The sequence below is a fragment of the Seriola aureovittata genome, chromosome 22 (genome assembly GCF_021018895.1).
Source record: "Seriola aureovittata isolate HTS-2021-v1 ecotype China chromosome 22, ASM2101889v1, whole genome shotgun sequence".
NCBI lineage: Eukaryota > Metazoa > Chordata > Actinopteri > Carangiformes > Carangidae > Seriola > Seriola aureovittata.
This window is the reverse complement of record NC_079385.1, coordinates 1,978,207-2,003,329: the sequence shown is the minus strand read 5'-3', so window position 1 is coordinate 2,003,329 and position 25,123 is coordinate 1,978,207. Positions and strand designations below refer to the sequence as shown.

Here is a 25,123-nt window from a genome sequence, read left to right as displayed (position 1 = left end):
GAGACCTAAACCTGAAGGATGCTTTAAAATCTGACCAGACAAATTCCAGATCCAAAATTTTGAAACCTAGCTTATATTTTTGTTAATTCCCTGCTCGAGAACTAATTATGTGCTTCTTTGAGTGTCAGATAAATAGATAAATCTAATCTGGCAATGGCAAAAAATATTTATGCCAACAAAATATGGCACAGCAGCCAACCAGCACAAATACAAACACAATCAAACTCTAGTGCAGACCAGCGTTTCATTGCCTTTGGGGTCCATGTTGGACTGATAATAAATGATGATATTTGGAACAATTTCCCAACGCAATGAATGAGTTAACTCACTCATATCAATCCATGGGACTTCATGCGTACTCCTCTTGTGTACTCCAAAAGTTATGTTTTTATGTTTATGTGCTCAGCTTCTCATAAAAAGGCTATGATGTCAGTGCTTTGTTTCCTCAGACTGTGCTCACATCCACACATAGGTACACACACACACACACACACACACACACACACATACGCGCACATCCATCATCAATACTTGTGTACTTCCCTTGACCAACTTTCCCAAGGTTCCAGCTAAAAAGAGGCTCTCCATGCATTTAATTAACACCAACCCTCTCACTGTGCTTCCATCTGCACAGCTTCTTTGGGGTGTGAAAGGTTGGAAGGGGAATGTGTCTGTGTGTGTGTTTTTTTTTAATGATATAGTTACTTATATGTTTCTGGAGTATTCTGGAGTATATGATTTTTATTATTCAACTCACTGTGGCCTCAATCTATCCCTTTGTCTCTATCAGCCGTGGGCTTAAAAAAATTTAAAAAAAGGAAAAGGGACATGAGCCTGCTGGTATCAGAGCGATGATCTGAGCCCACAGCGGCAGTCATACATCTCCTGCCAGCCACTGTGATGCCAGCTGCAGCGGTACAGGGAGAGCTCCTAAAATGGCAGATCACAGCAAACCACAGACGGCGTGGTCTGGCAGAGTGGACTGTTCCACAAAACCACGAACTGATCTCAGAACCAGACAGGTTCAAACCATCGACTGCAAATAAAGACGGACGTAGCCTCCGTGACGTCACCCACAGGTTTCTGAAGAGCGGTTTTGAAGCTCAGAGTGAGCTGCTCCGCTGCTACCATCTTGGCAGTCCGCCTCTAACTCCCAGCTAATCCAAAAATGGGCGAAGAGGCGTGGAGACGAGACTTTGGTGCATGTCGATTTGTGGCAAGCATGGGCTCACCCACCTGTCACTCAAAGAGGCGACGCCCTCAGTTCTCCATAACTTTACGACCTTAATAAAATGTAAACAGGTGAGTTATATAAACAGGTGTCATGAAGGAGGAAATTAGCTCTAGAGACCAAAACTGTTTTTGTACCAGGCTGTAAAACATGTTTATTTCTGCTGTAAAGTTGGACATTTTAACATGGGAGTCTATGGGGATTGATTCACTGTTGGAGCCAGACACTAGTGGTCATCAGAGGAACTGCAGCTTTTGGTACTTTGGTGTTGGCTTCATTTTACAGCCGCCTGGTTCAAATCTGCAACGGACTCTATGACTGTGAATGTGCCTGAACCTCTCCAGTAATGCTGTAATCAAACTTTAATGCCCTGACAGTGTACTCATGTCCTGGTTTGTATGTTAACAACTGTGATGAGAAGGCGCTGCGAAATCCAAGACTAAAGGAGAGCATTAAATGGAATTACTCACTGTTCTTGCTCATGGTGTGAACAAACAGAAAACAGGCCACAATGGACAATTCTCTACAGTCTTAAAACGCCTGTTATCTCTCGAAACTAAAGCGTAGGAACAAGCAGAGCCACTCATCCAGAGAGAGGCATATCCAAAATGAATGTGCTGTATTTTCAGTATTCCTCAATAATTGTTTCAACCAGAGGCATGGGCAATAAAAATGCATATAGAGCCATTAGAACCAAATAACATTAACAAGTATCTGCTGATTTGTTTGTGAAATTATATACATTAATAGTTAGTGACCTGACTAATTACAGCTAATAATGCATTACAGTTTTACTACTATCAAATATTCCTAATATGCAAATGGAGGGTTGTCTATTTTTTATGTACCAAATTAATGGATGGTACAAATGCAGAAAATAAATGCTCTTCAGTAGAACGAGTGAATCTATGCATGGAACAATCTTGATTATGACTTAAAATGTTTAGTACAACTGAGAGATTCGAAAGAATCTTAAAAAAAACTAAGTGATAAACAAATATACAATTTAAATAAACCTAACCTGTTTATATGAATCACTTTAGTTTGTTATTCTGTTAATTAAAATGTATAAATACATACCAATATGTATATATGTGTGTATGTATGTATTTGCATATTTGCAAAAAGCTCCAACATCTGGCAAAAAATAATACATAGTTTTAAAAATGAATGCCACTTGTACAGAAACATTATATTAGCCATATACTGAGGTGAGTCACACTCTGTGACTGTAGCATACTCTGCCATATATATGGCGAAGGAGAATGGAGAATGAATAAGTGTAGTTGTACTGGTATGATTACAGATGGAAGCGTTGGATTGTTAAACGATGGCTTAAATTGATATGGTGGATTGACACTGATACACTCAATGTGGTTCAAAGTTTATTACATTGTATTTAAAGGTCCAGTATTTTCTTCTTCTTCTGTGTTTTATTTGAAGTGTTGATCCACAAGAAGATAAATTTGTGGTTTTTAAGAACCAAAAACCATCTTAAGTAGTTTTACATCTCCTCTCTCAGGCTTCTCTCTGGAGCTCAGGTAACAAAAGATCGGTGAGCAAATCAGAGGAGAGGAGGCTCTTATCCTCTCTTCTGATTGGCTGATTGTTTTTGTAGTGATCCAGTAAAAAATATAGCAGATTTCAGGCAAACACTCAGAGAAACCAAATCCTGCAAGATTTGGGTCCAGGTGGGCGGGGCTTGGTGGATGCCTGAGAGCAGTGACTGCTTTGTTGTGACATCACAAAGTTCTAAAAGTCCTGACGGCTGGTTTTAAGGCTCAGTGTCTGAATACAGGCTGTGTGCATTTCTCTGTGTTTGATACTTTCACAGTATTAATATAGAACCTAGACCTGCTTTATAATCAAACAACACATGGACATCTACCTTTATACTATATGGAGCTTTAAAATTTCTTGAGAAATTAATCATAATGATCTATGGAATGTCCTTTATATGTTTAATCTTATTCATACTGTTTTGGGGTTGATGTTCAGAATATCAGCACAAAACATCATATTTATCTTCACAATCTTACCTTCATTAGTAGTAGCTGAACATTTGACTGACCTTGCTCTTTAGATGGTGCAAATATCAGACAGGATGTAGATAAATATTAGAATCCCGCTCAGACTTGCCTGCAGGCCTGATACCAGACCAGACTGTGTTATTGATCCATATTTGTGAAAGTGAGGCCCGTACACCTGGCTGAGCTCAGTGTGACGTCAGTGAACTGCAGCTGCTCTTACAAGTCTGTTTCTTCACTACTGTTTGATATTCCCCTCCATGCCTGTTCCAGGGAGCCACTGACAAAGAGATGTGCATGCTGTGGCAAGGTGAGGCAGAGCACCGCTGCATATTGCCCGCACTATGATTACCCCGAAGCTCTGTGCAACTCCGGAATAACAAATTAGTAATCAAGTTGTGTGTTTGCGAAGGGCCTAAAAGAATCTGACGCAACAAAACATCGAGTACAACCATGAGAGGGAAGATGGAAAGATTCACACTGAATTTCTACTCAGATCCCAAAGAGGCTGCTGCAGTGCTGGCTCACTGAATTAGAGAGGAAATGTTCTTTCTGGCTCAGCCGTGCCCCAGGGACTGCGCTGCAAACAGACCCCCACCAACTTCATTTTACACCATATGAAGCTCTCAAAATTGTGATCAAATCAATTCTTGCAGTTTGGTATAATTTCAGTGTTACCCAAGGGTACAGAAGGGCCCAGTTAAGGTGTAGAGACACTTGAGGGAGCATGACAACTAGTAGCCAGGGCTAGAACAAGCTTTTAGCTAGGGGCTTAAAGAGGTACCTGACTGATTTAGCATTGTATTTTTTATTATCTATCATTAATTTATCATCTTTTGTTTTTACCTGCGCAATCTGCAACTTCTGTCTCTAGGAGTCTCAATCAAAACAATAAAAAAATACTTTGAGTGACGTCATGAAATAGCGTGGGATCATGGGAGCTGAGACTGATGGTAACCTTGACGTTCAGGAGGTTTTTACCAGCAGCTGAATTATCCACAGAGGTGTCCTCCTCTCCATAACAAACACACCAGGGGATTAAAACCAGTAGACTAACACTCATAAAACAGTTTCACTTTAAAAACCAGAGATTCACTGACACTCTTCAGTTGACACAGGATGACTCTGAGCTGATCTGTCTAACATTTATTCAGATCTAGACATCCAGTGACTAAAATCCTTCATCTGGTTAAAATATGTAGTTGAAATCCACCAAGGTGTAAAAAGTGAATCTTAAAAACGTGACTTATGGGTGTCAAGTAGCTCAGTTGGTTGAGCATCCGCCCCATATGCTGAAGACAGAACTTCTTCAAATTTGGCCCAAACATTCACTCGGACTCGAGTATGAAATTATTAGATTTTGGTGGTTAAAGGTTAAAGGTCATTGTGACCATTATGACACAATTTCACTCAAATGTCTATTAGGACAAAATTAGGTAATAACATGTCATGTCTAAAAGCTCAAAGGTCAACTTCACTGTGACATCACACAGTGAAAACACTTCTGGCTATTATTCAGTGCTGGAACTCAGGAAGGAGAGACTGTGTCTATATTTCCTGCAACTCGGCTGGTTGGCGGAGGAAACAACCACGAGGTGGTGATTCTAGTTTTTGAAATTCTAATTTCTAATAACAAAACATGTACAGTGATTCCTGAGCTAATACTGTTGGTAATAGATAATAAAATAGTGTATAAGCCTCTTTTCTTACCCCTCAGGTGTTCCCAGGAAAATATGTTTCTGCTAATACGGAGAGGCCTTTGGTCAGCAATGGTATCTATAGCTGTGCTGCGTGCAGGGGATTCTATTAGATGGCTGCCTCAATGCCTGGACCTAATTTGTGCTCCTCATGCCATATTAATACAATCTCATGCAGCACAGCCAGGAAGTGGAATTCAATTAGCGGCGGAGCTGGCCCAACCAAATGGCACCTTGACCAGTGGTACGATTGAACCAAATTAATGAGGGGAGGCAGGCATTCTGGAAATGGAGTCCTGGACCATCACACCTCCAAATTAGACGCATTAACATAGAACACAGCCGGAGGCGTTAAGTCAAGAAGAAACATGCAAACAGAAATGGTACACCCTGCAATTACTGAATTTGTAGCAGCTTTTCAAGAAATCACAGAATAATTTGTAACCTTTTTATGCTAATAATTTGTTTGTTATTTAAACAATATTTGTAGGATTTTGTGCAGCAAATTTTATTTTGGTAGTTGGAAGCCTGTGGAGAGAACTAAGCCAAGAAGCTCAGCTTCCCGCCCACAAACCCTGCCAGTTGTCTTATGTGTGGGACTTTTTTGTCATCAATGGAGCCTATCAGGTCCTGCCTAGTTCCACTTCATGTAGAGCTCCCACTAAAGCATAAAGCATCATGAGTTCACACTGGGAGGAGGAAGACTTAAGGAGAAGCTTCCTCGCTTGCTTTGTGAAGAACAGTAAAAATGACCACACTGTCCTGACATTTTATTAATTATAAGTAACTAGAGATTTGATAGAAATATGATATATATCTCTATCCGTGAATTAACTACAGCCTAAGCCTATAGGTAGCAGCTGGTAAACCTAGCTTAGCACAAAGATTCCAAATAGGGTGAACCAGCTAGCCATGGCCGCGGGAAGCGGGGTTTGCTAAACCAACCAATCTAACTAACGAAGGCAACGATCACTAGCCAATCAGAGGCAGGGTAGGATTCATAATTTTGCATCCTGCTGCTGTAGCACTGATAGCTAATTGAAGGATAAAATCACAATGGCGCAAAAACATATAGTAGATCTTTTTAGGCACACCGCCAGCTAAAAAGAAGAAGAAGAAGAAGAAGAAGTCCAGCCTGCAAAGGACAGGATCTTGACCAGCACTCCATCGCTTTAGACTTATGTCTGTGCCTTCCCGTTTCTGTGACCTCATCTCAGCAGACCGTCTCCTGCTCGCATCGCTTGAACACATGGTTACGCAACACCATGACCCAGAGGAGAAAAACTACTCACCTCTCCCTGATGCATGCTCTTATGAGAGACTTCACGTCCACAACCCCCTGAGCGCGAGGCCGCATCTGGATTATTATTATTATTATTAACTACTGGAGCACCTGGTCAGTAGCTCAAGGTAAGACATGTGGTTTATTATAAGCTGCCGCTGAGCACTTTAATATTCAGTAGAAAAAATGTGGGTATTTGGATTTGTTCTTGTGTGCCGTGTACAATGGGCTTTTGGACATTTGTATTGCAATGTTACAGCATTATTGTGAGCTATTATTGTGCAATAGCACTTGTACTGGGTCTTTGTTTTATAGACCTGGCTGCTGCTGTTGTTGCTGCAGCTGCTTGTTTTGGTATCTGTTGTAGTAGTATTGTTGTAGGCCTATGTTGTATTTGTATGGAGAGACACCCAATATGAAGTTTTCCAAAACAAGGTCCAACAGTAATGAAATCCACCAACCAGCACCTTTAAAGTTTACTAACTGACATATAACAATGATTTGGTGTTTTACAGGGGAGTTATGTGCTGGACTATTTCTTGGCTAGGACTAGTAACTTCCCAAAGTCTGTGCTTGTTGCCTGGCAACTGCTCAGAGGCTTTGCCAAAGCTCTAAACTTTTGCCCAAATTGCCAGTTTTTACACACTAAAGGTTCTCCTGCTCAGTGTGTTTTCTCAGTGAAGCTTAGTGAGCTGCCGGTATCAGAACACTCCTGTTCCTCTCTTACTCCCGAACGAATCAGATTCACAGCTTTCACAGTGAAGCTCAGGTGTGATTAAAAACACTGGCAATGGCTCCATTCCAGCAATAATTACAACGCAATGCAATACGTAATTAATTATGTCATTAGTGGCACCTGTGTTTAACAAGCAAAAAAAAAAAACCTGCTGTGGAAAGGGTCTGTTTAACTTCAGTTTCACTCCGGTCATGTGGGTAAACCCTAAAGAAAAACAGGGTGAACCGTATTTTTTTTTTCCTTTATGAAGTGATTACAAAACAAGTGAAGATGAGTGTAACAGTAGCGAGAAAGATTGGACCAAACACACAAGAGGAAGAGAGAAAAAAAGAAATAATGATAATAATTGCAGAGGGTGTCTAATAGGAAAAAAACCCTGAAGAAAAAAAAAATACGGTAGTGTGTGTGTGAGAGAGAGAGAGAGACGGAATAGAGGAGCTTGTGTAAATGTTGTATGGTGTGTGTGTGTGTGTGTGTGTGTGTGTGTGTGTGTGAGTTGATTGTGAGTGGGGGTGGGGGGGCCCATAGCGGGGACAGGGACCAGATCCGGTGATTAGCAGGGCAAGCGTAGGGGCCAGGCAGCTGAGTGGTGGAGTGGTTTGTTTTTTTGTTTTTTTTCCCCCCTTCCTTTTCCGGGGGGGGGGGGGTTTGCTCAACCTGGCTGGTTGGTTGGGTGCAGCACCATCACCCAATCCCATTTAGCACCTACTACCTCTAGGGTAGCCCCAGTGAACACCAGGGACCGGGACCAGGGCCCACACCGCCGCTGCTGCCAAAAGCTGCAACCAGAGGACTGTTGGATGAGAGGCTGTGAACTGAATATGTTGTTGATTGACTGTGTGTGTGTGTGAGTGTGAGTGCAAAAGATATAAAAATTACTGGTAGTAGAGAAAGAGAGGGGAGAAAAGTAGAGAGAGGAAGAAAAAAAACAACAGAATGTTATGGTAAGGAGATAATAATAAGAATAAAGATAATAATAATGATAGTAATGGGGATGCTTGTAATAATGTTTATAAATGGGTGAACTGCCTGATCGTTTTGTTAACGTTTGCTACCAATCCCAGTCTGAACCTGTGTTCTGCCCCTGTAGTGGCAGCTACGCTCCAGATTCAGATTCTTCTTGCTTCGGTTTCATCACCGGCTGTACTACACTGTGTTGCAGGGAGGTCACTGTGTGTTCCCATCTGTCTCATGTTGTTGTCACAGCGGTGGGAGATGAGAGTGTTGCGAGGAAGCAGCCCCGAGTGCTACGGGGCAGCTAGGTGTTTGTAACAAGACCTATGAGCCGACCCGACACACGGAGACACCGACACCGCGCTCACGCCGCGGCACACCAACACACACACATCTGTCTGTTCACTCCCGAGCGCGTGTGTCAGCTTCTTCACGGATCTCCTGGAGAAGTCCCTCCTCTCCGGTTAAAGGTGAAATAAGCAGCGGTGTTTGGATGCTTGTGGGAAATATTTGCTTTTTTTACATGTTCATGTTGGATGCAATCATCACCGCAGTCTTCCGCAGCCAAGAATGTGCCCTTAAAATGAAATATCATCAGGAAAATAGCTTTTGAAAAAAAAAAAATCACCAATTCACCGAGTCAGGACCTCCAGTGGCTCATCTGACCTTTTGTTGATTTTCCATCAAGGCCAAGGCAGTAATGGAGAGCTTCTTATTCCTCGGAGGAGACCATTATTCCTTGAACACTCGGATCGTTGGAAGCTTAAGTGATTCTGACTTTAACCTTTCCACTTAACTGTATGCATGTGCCCCATGTGGAAGTGCTGTATATGTCTTTTCATTTAACAGACAGGAGATATGAAGTCTAACGCACACGGAGATGGAGAGAAAGAAGTACAGCAAGAGGAGAAGGGAAGCTGACCAGGAGGGGGGCCAATTACCGATCTATTCAGCCCGTGCCGAGATGATTGAGTTTCATAAAAATCTATAATCATCTATCAAGAGTTAGAAAGTATTAACACATTTTGAGCTGATGTTATTCTATCAAATGTAAATGCACATTGAAGCATGACAGGCAGCAGAGCAGGATTCATCGACTGGAGAGGGATTTCATCCATGTTGCTATGTATGCTTGGTTCTTGTATTTTTCCTTTCATCACAGGCACGCACACACACACACACACACGTCCTCGCTGGTGTGTGTGTGGGAGACAGATTTACAACTGAAGGTCTCTGGTGGAGGTCAGGGTAAAATAGACCAGAGACCTCACCTTCACCACGGTCTAAATGAACCTGACAAGCATCTCTCCTCCTTTTAACAAGAACCTTATCTTAGAGTCTTAAAATAAATACCTTACTAACTGACCACTTATTTGTATTATGCATCTGCTTTCATTAAAAGCCTGTTGTTGGTTAAGTGTAAAGGGAATCTCTTGCTTTGTTTTCATTTCAGCTAAATTGGGAGAATTTTCACTTTTCTTTGTGTAAAATTCAAATATCTTCAAGCCTCTTGGATTCTTTCTAAACTACTGTATGTAATCTCACAATATTAGAAATGTCGCTGTTGGTTTTGAGTTTGATCATTGCTTTAAGCCAACTCACTTGATAATGAGACAGGCTTAAACACAATACGCCAACTTCAATAAAATGAAGTTGTATTTTCCTCTCACCAATTGCTCCCACTGACATTTCAGTCTGCCTCATAGCAGAATTACTTAATGATTGTCAGTTTGTGCTTTAAAGGAGCTATTTGTAAGTTTTGAAATTGCTACATAGCCAACATTAGCAATGACAGCTGTTTACTTACCAGTCTAGTATCAAACTTTATTCCTTTACGCACCAAGAGCTGTCTCCAGCTGGAAAAAAAACCCTTTTGCTTTGCTATTAGCTAGATAGCTATTTGCTATCTATTTTTATCGCTGAAGTTAGCATGCTAACCTTGACACTTTACAATGCTGAGTCACTGTAGCGTCCAGTCTGAGGACGTACTATAACTTCTTGTTTTGTAAATGCAGCGATCGCTGAAGCTCTCAGCAAGACTGGTAAGCAAACAGATGTTAATGCTAACGTTAGCTATGTAGCAATAGAAAAACTTAGAAATAGCTCATTTAAACAAGATCAATAGCATGTAAAATTAGAGCTAAACGCCAGAATGCCCTGCAAGAACAATTGACATGGGCTTGGCAAAGGCCCCTGGCACCAGCTCACAAAACGAGTTGCTGGCTGAAATATTCAGACCCCAGACAGCAGAGCACAACTGTGAAACTGCAGGCCTGCTGGATTGCTTCAACCAAGTCACTTTGGACAGAGGCCACCTAGATGCTCAGGCAGACAAACAGTTGGTCTGTCTACCCTATCGTCTCAAGAGGGTTAGAAGGGTCAGTACACGGGTTAAAGTGTATCTCAGACAAAACTTTTGGCAGGATAGTGGCACAGCAGCACCCAGGCACCATCTGGTAAAGTCCTAAAACAACATAAATGCCTGCAACTTGCCTATTCTCCTCGCCAATGTCACCAGAAGAAATGCTCTATTGACAGACGCTGTTTCAAGTCAAACAACTCCAGCAGTTAAAAGGGAGTGTCCTGTAGAGCTCCCATTACCCACTGTAGGAACCCCCTGCGCAAAGCAAGCAAGGGGATCCAGTAGGAATATGCTGCGCCTGTGGAGGGTGGCGGGGCCTTCTGCTGGGTGGAAACCACCCGCTCTGGCAAGCCCATGGATGTGAGTGTGTCCCTCTCAAGGAAGAAGCCTGCCTCCTGCTTGCAACCTGTTACTTCCGTTATTGCTCTTTCAAAGGGGTGAAGTCACCACGGCCACCAGCGCTTCATCTTGTCCCTTGTTTAAAACTTTTCTAACATGGTTGTTTGCAGTTGTCTGCAGACAAACCTGGCTCTAGGCACCACAAATTGTTTCAGCACTACCTCCTCAAAACACTTGGAGGAGAGGAAGACCCCAGTGCATAGTTGGAGTATCACCCTCATCATCAAACTGAGGAGGATGTCAAAGTGGAAGTCACTGGGAAAGAAACCCAGAAGATCCTCACTGCAATCACTGATGGATGAAAATGTAAAGGGAAAGCTGCAGGCTTTGATTGGAGCCGACAGAAAGGTTATGGTACCTCAGATAACCACTCTTTACAACTGTGGTGACAGAAATGTCAGTGTTGTGTCATAATTAGTGGATGATTTCCTGAGCTATGGCCAAAAACGTGCTTTGTGAGGTCACAGTGACCTTTGACCACCAAAGTCTAATCAGTTTATCCTTCAGTGCAAGTGAACGTTTTTGCTCATTTGAAGAAGTTCCCTCAAGGCGTTCCAGAGATATCATGTTTATGAAAATTGACTGTCACCAACACGGAGCCATAATAATAATTTTCAGATCATTGATTAAGCTGATTCTCTACATATCCATTTAAATCAGTGCCATATTTAGTGCAGTTGCCTTGATCCCTGATATTCCCCCGTGTTTTCTTTTCTTGGATCACCTTGATGTTTGATATTCTATCTTGAAAAAATGTGGGTAGCAATCTCCACTTCCTTTATCTCACCCTACACACCTGACTGCATCACCGCGAGCCACAGGCATCTGCAGTGATCAAAAGATTATAAGAGGCAGAGCAGTCGAAGCGAGACGGCTGAATTTCCTCACCACCTTGACGATATAGCTTTCTTTATCTATTCTGACAGTGAACAGGCTGCAAAAGAGTTGAGTTTACAGAGACAGGGATAAATAGAGGGGGAAACAATAAAGAGCTGAAGCTACACAAAATCAATCAACTCTCAATCAATTCTTAATGTTGTCGATATTTTTTGAGATGTGAATGAGCTCGTCCTGATGCCCAAAGCTACACAATGAATCATATTTTAGACAAAAGTGTTCTTTCAATTTGTGTTGGTCCCTTGTCTTTTTCAATGTTAACATGAAACCAAGGTCATGAGAAAATGGCTTTCCAGTTTAGTGTGGAAGAACCTGACTGAGCACTGACCTCAACCCCATCCAGCACCTTTGGACCGACTGAAAGCCAGACCTGCATCAGTGTTGGACCACATTAATGGGAGTAAATCTCTGCCAGACAAAATAAAACCAGTGGAGGCTGTAATATCAACACAGTAATGCCCATCGTTTTTGGAATCACATCCTCATCTATCACATATAGGCCTATGTGTCAAGTCATGCTTTTAAGGGATGCCCCGATTTGATCAGCCGCCGATCATTATCGGCCGATTTTCATTAAAAATAGCTGATCAGTCGATCGGCATTAAATGCTTCTAATCAGAGATCAACCTTAAAAGCGATCACCTGTGGTTAATACTCCGGTGTCTGCGGCTGAGAGAAGCAATGCGTGTTGCGCAGTGTAGTCCCGCCTCCCACCTTGTTCACTGTGCCGGCGTGCGACAGGCACACCAGTCACATAAATTAACACATCTAATTAATTAATCATTACATCGTGTTATTCAGTTGTCCTTACTGCAGGATACTGTAGTGCTCTGAGATTTTTGTCCTGATCTGCTGAACAAAGTAAAAGCATGTTGTTATTGACGAAGACGATCCCATACCAACTGCTTAACCAGCTGCTATAACAAGACACAAAAAATGATCGGTATTGGTTACGGATCGGTCGATCTCACTCACAGATGATCGGAATTGTTAGGCTTTAATGACATATTGTTTGCTCGGACTAACATTTTTTCTTCCCAGCAATCAGTATTAACCAGAGTCGCAGCATCAAAGTGTCTTTTTCAACATTTTCTTGCTGCCGGGGAATAAAAGACTTAAATGACATGTCCCTGTGCCTCCATGAGCTGGGACTATTTCTAACCTTGCAGGCTCATTAAACCCTTCTGCATCCCTTTGAATGGTGTCAAAAATGCATTACCTTCCAGATACATTAAGGTTGGTTATGTTTAATGTCTACATGGGAACCTTTTGTGGAGCTTCTTAATGATGTGTCCTAAAACAACACTCAGGCTCTCATATGTCTATTAAAACTGTTTCTGCTGTCTGTGCTGGCCCTGTAGATGTGCATCTCTAATTTGTTTCCAGTGGGGGACGAATCTATATAATCATTCTGTGCGTCCTTCATCATCATCATCATCATCATCATAATCATTCAAGTCGTTTAAAATCTTCTCTTTATATTTTACCATCACAGATCAGCAAAGGAAACACAAGAATGGAAGTTCATAATAAAAAGATTCTAACTTTGGTTAATCACCAATTTATGAGTCCAACTCAGATGGCTGAAGCTTCAGATTAGCTTCATTTGTATCATAGAATTAATTTTTTGCATGTAATGACGATGTGTGATGCTGCTTTGACCTGTGCATAAAAAGAATCACTGGAATCACAGGTGGTGAGCGACAGAATGTTTTTCCCCGTTTTCTGTTTTTCAGTGTAGCTGAGACTCGCTCCGCAATCTTGAAATACATACAATACTAACATAGAGATAATATACTAATATAATACATTTATAACTGGATCAACTTTTCAGCAATCAGGCTTCTTCCAGTTATTTTTCATGATAAAATGTCAGTTTACAGATACCTGCATTAATGCCCAATCTCCAGTCCTTATAAACCTAGATATATATATATATATATATATATATACTGTTTGATATCGCCATCTTTACATATGTATAGTGCTTATATCTGTTACATACTGTTGACAAATAACAGCGGCAGACAGACAGAGGCAGATCAGAGGAAGTACCACATACCTCGACAGTGAGCTTTGAAACGGCACTTAGTGTCAAAGAGGCAAACGGATGTGTCTTTAAAACCACTGCTTCAGGAGGCAAGACAGTTCAGTGAAAGACTAAAGCTATTACATTGCTGTCGTATCGCACAGGACAAACACAGAGAGATCGAAATCACAGTGCGGAAATAATCATCGAAATCACGTTACGGCCAGGTGCAATGTCCAAATCACAGGAGCTGTGATTTTTTTGGGTAAAGGAAAAATGGTTCTCAACATTGTTGTGCATTGTTAGCATCATAAGTGTTGTGGTGCTACAGAGACACTACGGCCTACAAATCATATTCTCCAGACAAAGAAACATGATCACCTGGTAAAAGGTCCAACAAAAATCACACACATCATCATTTTTAAGAAACTTTCAGTGAAAATTAAATGACTCTATATACTGTATATATATATATATATATATATTTGTATGGGCTCAACATATATGTGAATGTAGGAAATGGTTCCAATTTCTAATAGTTTTATATATTTGCTTTTGTTTTATATGCACATATATTTCATATGTAGAAATTGAATATATGTACAAGGGTGATGTCATTGTGATGTCATCAGGGTTATCTCAGCTTGGGCTTGGAGAACCCTCACTACAGGTACTGATTTCATGTTTACAGTTTGATTGCTTTTGTCTGGTTTACATGTTCTACCTTTGCTGAGGATACTACATGGTTGCAGAGTGCATGCAGGGGGATATTTACAATTCTCCTACTGGAGATGATTCTCAGTCACGGAGGTGATGATGTGTAGTAACATGAACTCCAAGCACCACACTGCCACAGCTGTTAACTGTGGTTCATGTGAAATTCATGTCCAGGTGCCAGATGACATCAAGATGATTTCATTCTTAAGCTTAAGATAAAGTCATTTCAAAGAGCAGTGAGCTTAAAACTCCTGAGAAGATGTGATAATGGTGGGTGTCATGTCGGCACCTCACACGTCACCTCACACAAAATAGCCCTGGGCTCAAACATTTGCTTTTCTGAGGAATCAAACAGGAAACTGAAACTGCAGGTTCATAAGTTCAGTTCATATGTGGATTGCCTCACATCAAGTGTATGGAGAATTTAAAAATGAATCCATCAATAAATACTATTTACAAAAATAGCATAAAGCTGTCATTGAATAAACCATTTATAAATGCATTCATTAATTCATGAATAATAGATTTTTTAAAAACTATTTGAAAAGGAATTTTAAAATGGGAATACAATAATAATAATAATAATAATAATAATGATATTTTAATTAATATTATTATTATTATTATTATTTTTATAACTTTATTTATATAGCACCTTTAAAAACAAATTTGCTAAGTGCTAAAGCAGGACAGAAATATGGTTATGGAGTTACAAAGGGAGGACAAATAATATAATTCAATAAAGATAAGGACAATTACAGGGAGCAGATGTCGTATAAAAACACACACACATGCAAACACAGTAAAAGCAATAAAAGGGCGATACGGAGACAATTAAAAGATTAAAAGAGGATTAAAAGACGACATCACATAAAAGCAAGTCTATAAAAACTTTTCAGAAGTGATTCCCTCTTTGATTTCCATTTCCTTTTTTTCAGCTGCTTCTCCTTTTCCTCTTAGCAAATCGATTATCTTTAGTCATTTAGCCTCTTTCAGCCTTTCTCTGACACTCTGGTCTTATCAGCACTGAAAGCCCAGGTTTGTAAATCTAAAGTATTTATTGATCGATTAATAGTTCATTTATAAATTCTTCCAACACCCCTGTTCCTCCATACAGGTGAGGTGTTTAGTGTGTAAAGCAACGAATGTTGCTATTAGGAGTGATAGTGATAGAATGCATACAGTATGAGCAGTCTGTTTTGATTGAACTGTGGGTCTGAGACTCATCTCTTTATGTACCATAATGGAAAGTGGAGTCACAGCAGCGTACAGTGTTTACAGGTCATGGTGTTCCAGTGATTTAGTATTTACAGTTCTATAAAGTTAACAAAGCAGCAGAGGTTAAAACTCTGTGTGTCAGACCATAAAGCAATTTTATTCAGCGTGTTTTAATCATAACACGCTTGTAACTCTATGTCTGTAGGTAAATTTCCAGAGGTTTTTTACCGCTGCAGCCGGTTCACGTCCGTCCCTTGCTGTGCTTCTAAACTCCTCTGGTTGGTTCAAATTCATCACATTCCTACTCTTCTTTACCACTTTTATAAGTTTTCCTAAACCCATTCATGCTTTGAGAAACCACAGGAACTGCAGCGGTGTGAAGCGATACGCCACGTCCGTTGCTTTTGTCGAATGAAGGGGACAAAAGAGGAAAGGTAACTGAAGAATAACGACGTGAAACAGCAGCATGTTGTTGGGTGTTGAGGAAGACTTTCATAATCCGTGCTCATGCCCGCATCCGTGCGCGTTTCCTGTATCTGCTGAGGAGACCTTGGCGAGGAGAGGCAGCTTTCAGGAGCTCGACACCTATCTCAGCCTGTCAGCGGACAGAGCTCGGCCAATTATTCAGGGAGAAATGGATGTCATTCAAATGTCAGAGCCATTCCAGCGGCATGCCGAGCCTCAGCCGCACGTCAGGGCCGGTAATTAAATGCATCTCAGAGGCTGCATGAATCAAGACCTGCTAAATGTTTTAATGTGAGCCCGCAACACTGTGTTTATGTTTCCAGCCTGTGTATGCCTCACAGCGGGCTGCATGAGGCCATGAAGACCTATTGCATGTACACTGAATGTTAATGGTAGATATTTTTGACATCCAATTTGAACTCTTGTTGTGGATTGGGACTTGCCTCAAATGTCAATGAATACACCATATTTTTTCCAGTGCTATTTAATGCAGGCTATAACCAGCATTTTAGAAATACTTTTATAGGTTATAGGTCATATCTCCGAGCAGCAACCTCACCTCCACAGGCAATGCTGAAGAGACCAGGAAGGAATGTATTTAAATTCATTGTTTTTCATGTTCCAACTTGTTTTTCTTTTGTTTTTCTTATGCTATTTATTTATTATTTTCTTCACTTCAGTTCACTTCACTTTAAAGTTATAATCTGTAACTTCCACATTAAAATGTCTAAAAACAAGTAGGACTGTGTTCTATATTTTTTGAGTTGAATTTTTAATCATGGTAACGCTCTGTGTTATTGGTCGCCTGTCAGTGACATCATAACCTCTATGATCATGTGTCAGTGTGTTTGTCTGACAGAAGCTCAACATTGACTTTTATCTAGTTTTAAGCAACATACACTTTTTACACCTTGGTGGTTTTCAGCTCTATATTTGAACCAGATGAAGGATTTTAGTCGTCGGTCGTCTGGATCTGAAGTTATCCAGAGCTTAACCCTCCTGTTGTCCTCGGGTCAAAATGACCCGCCACTGTGTTAAAAACCAAAAAAAAATCCCCTAAACGATATTTTTTTAACTTGAAATTTTATGACTTTGCCTAATTTGGCACCAACAGTGGAAAAAGTGAAATGTTTCTTTTATTCACATTTCCATGTAAGCTGTACAAAAAAAGGTACAAAGATGGTCTTCGGGTCAAAATGACCCGTGAGGCAAAAAGAGTTGAAATCATGGTCACAGAGTTATTTACACACCACATAATGTTACAATGTTTTAGTTGTGTCTCAGATCAATCAGTAGCAGAAGTTAACAAGACAAATCAGGTGGTCTTCTAGCAGACTGCTGTGCCTATGATCAGTCTCAGATTAATTACTAGTAAACGTGAACAAGACAGTAGCAGATGTAAACAACACAAAGGTGTTGTCACAGACTGCAGAGCTCTTTTTCTGTGGATTTCCAGAGGTTATAAAGGTGCTGCAGATGACAGGACCCGAATTCTGTCTGTGCTGAAGCCATGAGTGTGCGTTATAACGTTGAAGAGGCTCTAGAGCTGATTTTTTCAGATGTCCAGCAAGACAACTCTGATTCAGAAGAGGAAGTGGAGGATGTATCAGAAGAAGAAGATGGGGAGCAATACAACCCAGAGCATGATGAATCATCTTCAGAAGAAGAAGAAAACCCTGAAGCTGAAAGAGAGACTTTCCTTTCAAAAAATGGCAAAATAACATGGTCCTCAGCAGCATATGACCAACACGGCAGGCATGCAGAACAAAACGTCATAAAGATGACCCCAGGACCCACAAGGTATGTCGTTTCTCATGCCCATGACATTGTCTCTACATTCTACCTGTTTATCACACCAGCAATAGAAAAAATAATCCTGGAGATGACAAATCTGGAGGGTTTTCTCAAATATGGAGACAGCTGGAAAAAGATGGATGAGACTGACCTGCAGGCCTACTTAGGGCCGCTAATCTTAGCCGGTGTATACAGGTCCCGAGGTGAGGCTGCAGCTAGTCTATGGGATGCAGAGAGTGGAAGGCCAATTTTCCGAGCCACAATGCCACTCAAACTCTTTCACACCTACTCAAGACTGCTACGATTTGATGACCGTGAGTCAAGACCAGCAAGACGTGTGACAGACAAACTTGCAGCCATAAGAGAGGTCTGGGACAAGTGGGTGGAGCGGCTGCCCTACCTCTACAATCCAGGGCCTGACGTAACAGTGGATGAGCAACTCGTTCCATTTAGAGTGAATCTATTTTCATATTTGTAATAAAAGTGATTTTCACTATTGATTTGTTTGACTGTTTTCTGTGACACTGATAATAATCACTGATGCTAATGTCTGTCTTATGTTATTTTTCATATTTTTGTATTGTAGATTGTCTTAAATTGTTCACTGGAGAAAGAAAAGAAGGAAACTGAGTCATTGGGATGAATAAAAATGCATAACTCAAAACTCCCTTTTGCACATTTTTTTTCTTTTCTTAAGCTATAGAAATACAAGTGAAGAGGGAAAACTCAGGTATTCACACATTTTGTGGTGAATGACAAGTTGTTTTCTTCAAGCAAGAGGAAATTTGGTGTTTAAATTCAATTAAGCTGCTTATATTGGGGGTTTAGTGAAGACGGGTCATTTTGACCCGGAGGACACGGGGTGTATACAGAAAATGAGGACAACAGGAGGGTTAAGTAGCATCTGTGATTTTCAAAGCAAAAACTGCTTTCTGGTGTTTCTACTGGTTTTAATCCCCTGGTGTGTTTGTTATGGAGAGGAGGACACCTCTGTGGATAATTCAGCTGCCGGTAAAAACCTGCTGAACGTCTGGTTCATAAGTTATCAGAGAAACAATCTAAACAAAGGTTAGCATCAATCTCAGCTCCAGCTCTTCCCCGAGTCTCTGTCCTCCGTACAGCGTCGCTCACACACTGACTTTAAATGTGAAACTGCTTTATTCAGTCTTTTTAACGGTTAGAATCACCGGGTCTGTTTGATTTCCTGAACCTCTGACACTGAAGGATTCCAAGACAACAACTCCCATGATCCAACGCTATTTCAAAACATCATTTTTAACGAGGTCAAAGGTTTTTTTTTTTTGTAAATATTGTAGCACATCACGTGAAGTTACATTTTTTCAAGTCGGACCTTCCACGCAGCAGCCATGTGTCTGTCTGCTGTGAGGTCATCATCCTGCAGTCCGCCGCACAAATGAGATTCTCCACCTACACTCGTATCATCCCAACCCCTGTTCGTCTCCCATCATTCTGCGCATTATAATTATGAACTCAGTGCAAATTAGAAGGTAAAAGGAGCTGAGAGAGGCACGACGGGAACCGAGGGCTTGATGATTATGTGAGGAGACGAGCTGTTAAGCACAATGAGATGAAGCCCTTATGCAGGTTTAAGCAGGGCCGCAGAGGGCCAAGGTACGTCTGATCTTCCTTCTGTAGCGATGAGACACAGTCGTGGCCTCGTCGCCAAGGAGAGGCAGTGAATTGCTCATCTCACTTTGCATCCGTCCCCCCCTTCTCGAAATTCATTTTCACGGAAAAGAAAAACACCAGACTGATTAACAATTAATGTGAAAAAGCCACTGAGACTAATGAGGACCGTTTTCACTGACAGCTGTTTGTTGACGTGCTATTCAGGTGAGACGCAGCTGGTCCTGGGGGAGATTGTTTGAAATGTTTGTACAGCACTTTGTTTATTCTGTTTTGAAAAGTGCTATATAAATAACGCTATTGTTGTTGTCCCCCTCAGTATATCATTGTGAACTTAAATATGTAAATGTAAGAAAAATAATATATATAGATTTCGCCCCCTCCCCCCCTGCCTCCCAGTGGTTTGGTCCACTGTGTGCTACCTTGCTCGCACACACATTAGCCTGGTAGGAGCCTGTGGTTCAGAGAGAGGGAAAACAGATTTTTTGTCACTGCAGGAAAATGCCAGTAATCCCTCAGTTATATTAATTTTCATAAAAAAAGAATGAAGTTCTTATGGAAATGTTAACATAATGGTGGAGCAATAGCGGTGGAGCAGGGACAGTCAGACAATTAGTCTGAAGTCTCAGCTAAAGTTTGTTCAGCTTTTGTTTATCAGTGTTTTTGTAAAGTAATTTCCTTTATACACATATTATACAAGTACATAGGGGTTAAAGTGGACCGCACCGGCACCAACACCTTTGTCTAACCAGTAAATAAGTGTGAGTGTGCAAACAGAGAGAGAGAGAAAGAGGAGAGAAGCTCCTCCTCACCGTGCTGCATGATGCTCCTTTAAACTTCCCTGTTGCAAAAGACCAAACACAGAAAAAAGCTCTGTGTTATAAATCCATGAGGTTATTATAAAGATCGGCTCTATGTGTATTAAGAAAGGAGCCGAGGATCGGAACCGCTTGTTGACTGGCGAGACTTTTTTTTCCTGTTTACTGTCCGCCCCCGAAATTCCCGCCCATTGATGAAGGTACTTATTGTTTTACTGTTGCGTTACTCTTCGCTCTCTCGGCCCGTCAGCCACAGCAGGCCTATCCTTTTAGTTTGGGAGGTGTTGCCTGTTGTCATTTGTCGACACAACTATTGATCTGTTGTGCCAGAGGGTTTGGATCAGATTTAGACACTCACTCCAACATAGGCAAAATCAATTTCAAAAACCCAGCTGTTTTTTTTTTTTGTCACGTGTGATGACTCATTGTGCCACTTTTTTACACTATGCTGTCAAGATGTGATTTATGGGGCATTATGAAAGTTTTTTTTTTTTGCATAAAAATGCAACTAAGTGTAATTGTAATGCTATGGTGTTATTGGCTAAATTGCAAATACACTCTTTGCATTGGTTTGGTTTAGGAAGAAAATCACATAGAAAAAATATTATGTCTCTTATAAGGATCAGAAAGCAGCAGGTGCAGCAGCCTCTCACAATCCGTCCCAGTCTTCTCCTCCTTCACACACACATCTACCAGATCTCCAAACACACACACCATCCCAGTGTTGCTTATATCATAAAGTGAATGAAAGGATGAAAGTTACTGAGGTAAATAACTAAATCACACGTAGAGGAGGAGGAATCTGACACTGAAATATAAATCCGGTTGCCAGTTAATCACGGTAGAAATACCAGACGGTTAGTATTACTGTTTAAATTTTAATTATCACTATAACCGTGGTTTGATTACAGCGGTTGATTATTGTGGTTGATTTGACTCGCGTTGGGTTCTGTACGCACGCACAGCAAACAACATGGGTTTGTTTTGTGTCAGTTCAAACGTGGTGGTTAGACAGTGACGCTGCGCCGCTTCTCAGATTCTTCAGCTTCTAAAAACCTTTTCACACCAAAATTAACAGGTAAAGGCAGGTGTGTCAAACATCTGTAAACCTGCTAAAATTAAAAAAAAAAAAGGCCACTGACTCCTTTTACTCCGTCATAGGAGTTTGTCTTTCTGGTCCGAGCGATGTCACATGACCACAGAGCGCACACACAGACGCAGCAGAGAAACAGTGGTTACTGTTATTATCATTTTAATGAATTAATAATAGCACATTTGCTATTTCCTTGTTAACAGAGTGGGCATGCAGCAGGTCAACCCAGCTCTGCCTCTGGTCCCTCGTCCCTCATCTGAGACACAGACGTGTTGGACACGTTATTTTAATGTTTAAATACAAACATTCACAGGTTTTGTTTTTGTATATGACTTTTTGAACATTTTCTGCACATTTTTACCATTTCATCTCCGCTTAGTCGAGCATAAATACAGCTTTAGTTTAAAGAACAACAGAATTGGTGCCACACCTAATTCAGTTTTTATTTCCGCTCACTAACTTGGAAAAAACATCAACATGATTGAGGTCACGAACAACCTTTGTGCACATAAAGCCCGCTGAATTAAAACTTGATGTCATTTTGCATGTTTGATGCCTGCGATTGGCTCGGCAGCTCGGAGGTCTGATGTTACTACTCATGCCACAGCATATCCTCAGTGACACGAGGCCCCCGTTACTTCTCACAGCAAACACGCCCAGACAGCAACCAAGGTGCGGCTGGCAAGAAACAGCGAAGATGTCGCCGTGGGAACGCAACGTCTCTCTCTCTCTCTCTCTCTCTCTTCACGCCTGTCGTCATCCGGCGCCGGAAGCTTTTGTTGTCTAACCTCCTGACATTCAGAGAAAACGCTGTTCCTGATCCCCTCTCGCCTCGCGTCGGCTCAGCTGCCGGCTCAATCCGCCTGAATAACATCTGTCAAACAGTAATCGCGCGTTACCATGACAACGCTAAAACTGGGAATAAGCGGGGTGTTTTCTTTATTGCTCCGAAGCTGATGATGCTCTCATTCAGTCCTCCCAGTGTTTATCAGTGGTTGCAAATTAGCTATGGTTTTTTTTGGAGGGAGTGTGAGACGATGTCATGAGCAAAGGAAGCACAAAGCTAAGATAACTAAAGCCTTTCACTTAACATCCAGCCTGCCTGCTCCACTTGCACCATAATGGTCCTTTTATAGGACATAATTCTTGCATTGTCCGGTGGTCTTGAGCAGTAAAAAGGCCTTTCTTGTGAGGGAGGCAGCTGTGGCCACAGAGCTCCCTTCATCTGCTCTCCCTCCTCACAGGCAGTCAGTCTTTGGACAGGCAAAATAAGGATCTGATTGATGCAGTCTCTTCCTAAAGGCCCACAGCGCTCTCTTGACTTGATTAGCCATTGATTAAACGGGCCAGTGGAGGACAAGGCTGGAGAGGCACCACACAAGAGAGAGCTGCCTTTTAAAACTATGGAAATGTCCGCTGATGTGAAATCAGAAATGGTTTTTTATCCCGAAATGCTACAGGAAATCACAGCAGCAGTTTTTCAGTCTGACTGACTGTTATATGAACTGTGCAGCTTCTCCACTGCCCGTGTGCAGGACAATCGTTGTCTTGTGCCCTAAAGAAGTGGTTTAGAGTGGGCCACTTAACTCCCCAAACATCCCCAAAACCAAAAAAATCTCAATTGGGGTTTGTTTTTTTTTTTGCTTTTTGCATTTTGATGTCTTCATTGGATCGATAGACAGACAGGAAACACAGGAGTAAAGAGTAGGGGAGTGACATGCAGCAAAGAGTCCAGCCAGCCGGGAATCGAACCGGGGTCTTGCTGCTCTAACCACTCGGCTATCTTATTATTATTCATGTTGTATCAAACTGAACAGTGGCCACATGTCATCAAACGCACCACAAGTCTCAGTGGTGGTCATAGGTTTATTTCTGCTGGTTCCATTATTTTTTTCTCCAAGTGATGAAATGAAGTATTCACAGTTCACATTATCTGGTTGATATTTTTATACATTTTTAAGAGCTTGAAGAACAATAAAACAAATGAATTGATCAAAGTTGTCTTATTGATACTTAAAGGTCTATTGATTGATTTCCAAACATCAATCATGCATTGAGTAAAACACAAGAAAACATTCCACCTTAAAAGATTGCGGCGCCTGCCGGTAGCCTCTGAGCTGCTCAGTGAATGGGACATCAATCCAACGTTAGCTCCGTCTGATTTCTACTCCATCTGATTTCTACTCCATCTGATTTCTACTCCATCTCCCATCATCAGTGCTCACATCACACCGTCAAACTGTGACACAACAGCGTTTGTACCATAATGCATTTTCAGGAATAAAACATGAAAGTTGCCGTCTCCCGAATAAACAACAGAATACCGAGTCACGACAGACCAGATTGATGCGTGCGGTGTTGTATGGGGTAACTTCGTAGCAGCTGGGTGTCATTTGCATGTTTATTAATAAAGGTTAATAAAGTGGACAGCCATGTGCGATGCTGCTGCGATCTGACGCGGCACTCCTCAAATCAAATGGTGCGGATTTATCGGCGTACGCGTCCTGCTGCCTTCAGATGGCTGCAGTTTAAAGAGCGATTCCCCCAGAAAACAGGTCCCTGTGTTGTTCTGTGCTGGTTCGGCTGCTACCAGGACTTTTACTGATAAAATGATGAATGGCATTTGCAAAGCAATTAGTTGGACATGCTGTGGCTAATTTTGTGCATGAATAATGTCCATGTTATAATGACCCACACAACAATAAGCCATTATGATCCATTGTGAAAAGGGAAGAGGAATGGTATTCTGCCTACAAAAATTACTGATGTCAAAGATATTTTTTTCTTGGCTGTGATTATAAAACATTCTTTGGTTTAAATACAGACCTGATGGCCTCCATCCTTTGGATTTCTGACTACAATAATAGAGGTGTTTAATGATAAAATAGTAATTACTTTGCACCATGAACACACATTTGCTAAAGTGTTATAACTGAACCTTTTGAATCATTTAAAAATATAAACTAGAATCACTTCCTCATGGTTGTCAACCTCCTCCACTCAGACTAGTTTCAGAATACATCCCTGTTTATCCGGAGTCATAGAAAATATGAACCAGTTGTGTGAAATTTGTCATAACTGCTGTGTGAAGTCTTGAGTAATGGCTAAAAAGACCTTTGACCTTTGACCACCAAAATCTCACCAGTTCATCCTTGAGTCCAAGTGAATGTTTGTGCCAAATCTGAAGGGATTCCCTCGAGGAGTTCTCAAGAAATCGCATTCACAAGGCCGAAATCATGTTTTGTGAGTTCACCCTGACCTTGACCTTTGACTTTTAGCCACCAAAATCTAATCACTTCATCCTTGAGTTTAACTGAACGTTTGTACCATATCTGAAGATGTTCTGTCAAGGAGTTAATGAGATATTGCATCTTGATATTGCGTTTTTGTCATTCAGCTTGAGGGTTGCCAGATCATCAGGTCAGGTGTTACACATAATAAACATAATTTGGGTGAACTGACCCTTCAAGCTGCAGTTCCAACAAAAAACCTTGTGACTAGAGAAGAGCTGTTCCTAAGGAACAATTCACTTCTTTCCTGAGGGGAAGGGTTTCATGCCTCCTCATGACGTGACGTCAGATACGTGCCTTCTGCTTCTGCCCACTCATCTCCATGAAGCCTCTGACTGCCAATCACAAGCCCAGGGTACATTTGTCTCCATGGAGATGTCATGCTTCCATGACACTGCCAAGGCAGTGTGGGTTAAATGTACTGAGCAGTCACTAAAGCTACAGAGGAGACGTGTGAGTACATGCTG

General features: G+C 41.3%; 1 protein-coding gene and 1 long non-coding RNA gene across 4 annotated transcripts in view; one reads left to right on the top strand and one right to left on the bottom strand.

The window, feature by feature from the left end:
• tmem178bb (transmembrane protein 178Bb) overlaps nucleotides 1–25,123 on the bottom strand; it is a 121,503-nt gene that overhangs the window by 80,787 nt on the left and 15,593 nt on the right. The gene's annotated exons all lie outside the window — the stretch shown is intronic.
• On the top strand, nucleotides 7,495–9,327 carry LOC130163578 (uncharacterized). Of its 2 annotated transcripts, none has more exons than XR_008826482.1 (3): nucleotides 7,495–7,917; nucleotides 8,180–8,397; nucleotides 8,777–9,327. It is a non-coding gene; the product is annotated as an uncharacterized LOC130163578 (long non-coding RNA). The 2 variants fall into 2 exon arrangements; XR_008826483.1 differs by having other exon boundaries at nucleotides 8,136–8,397.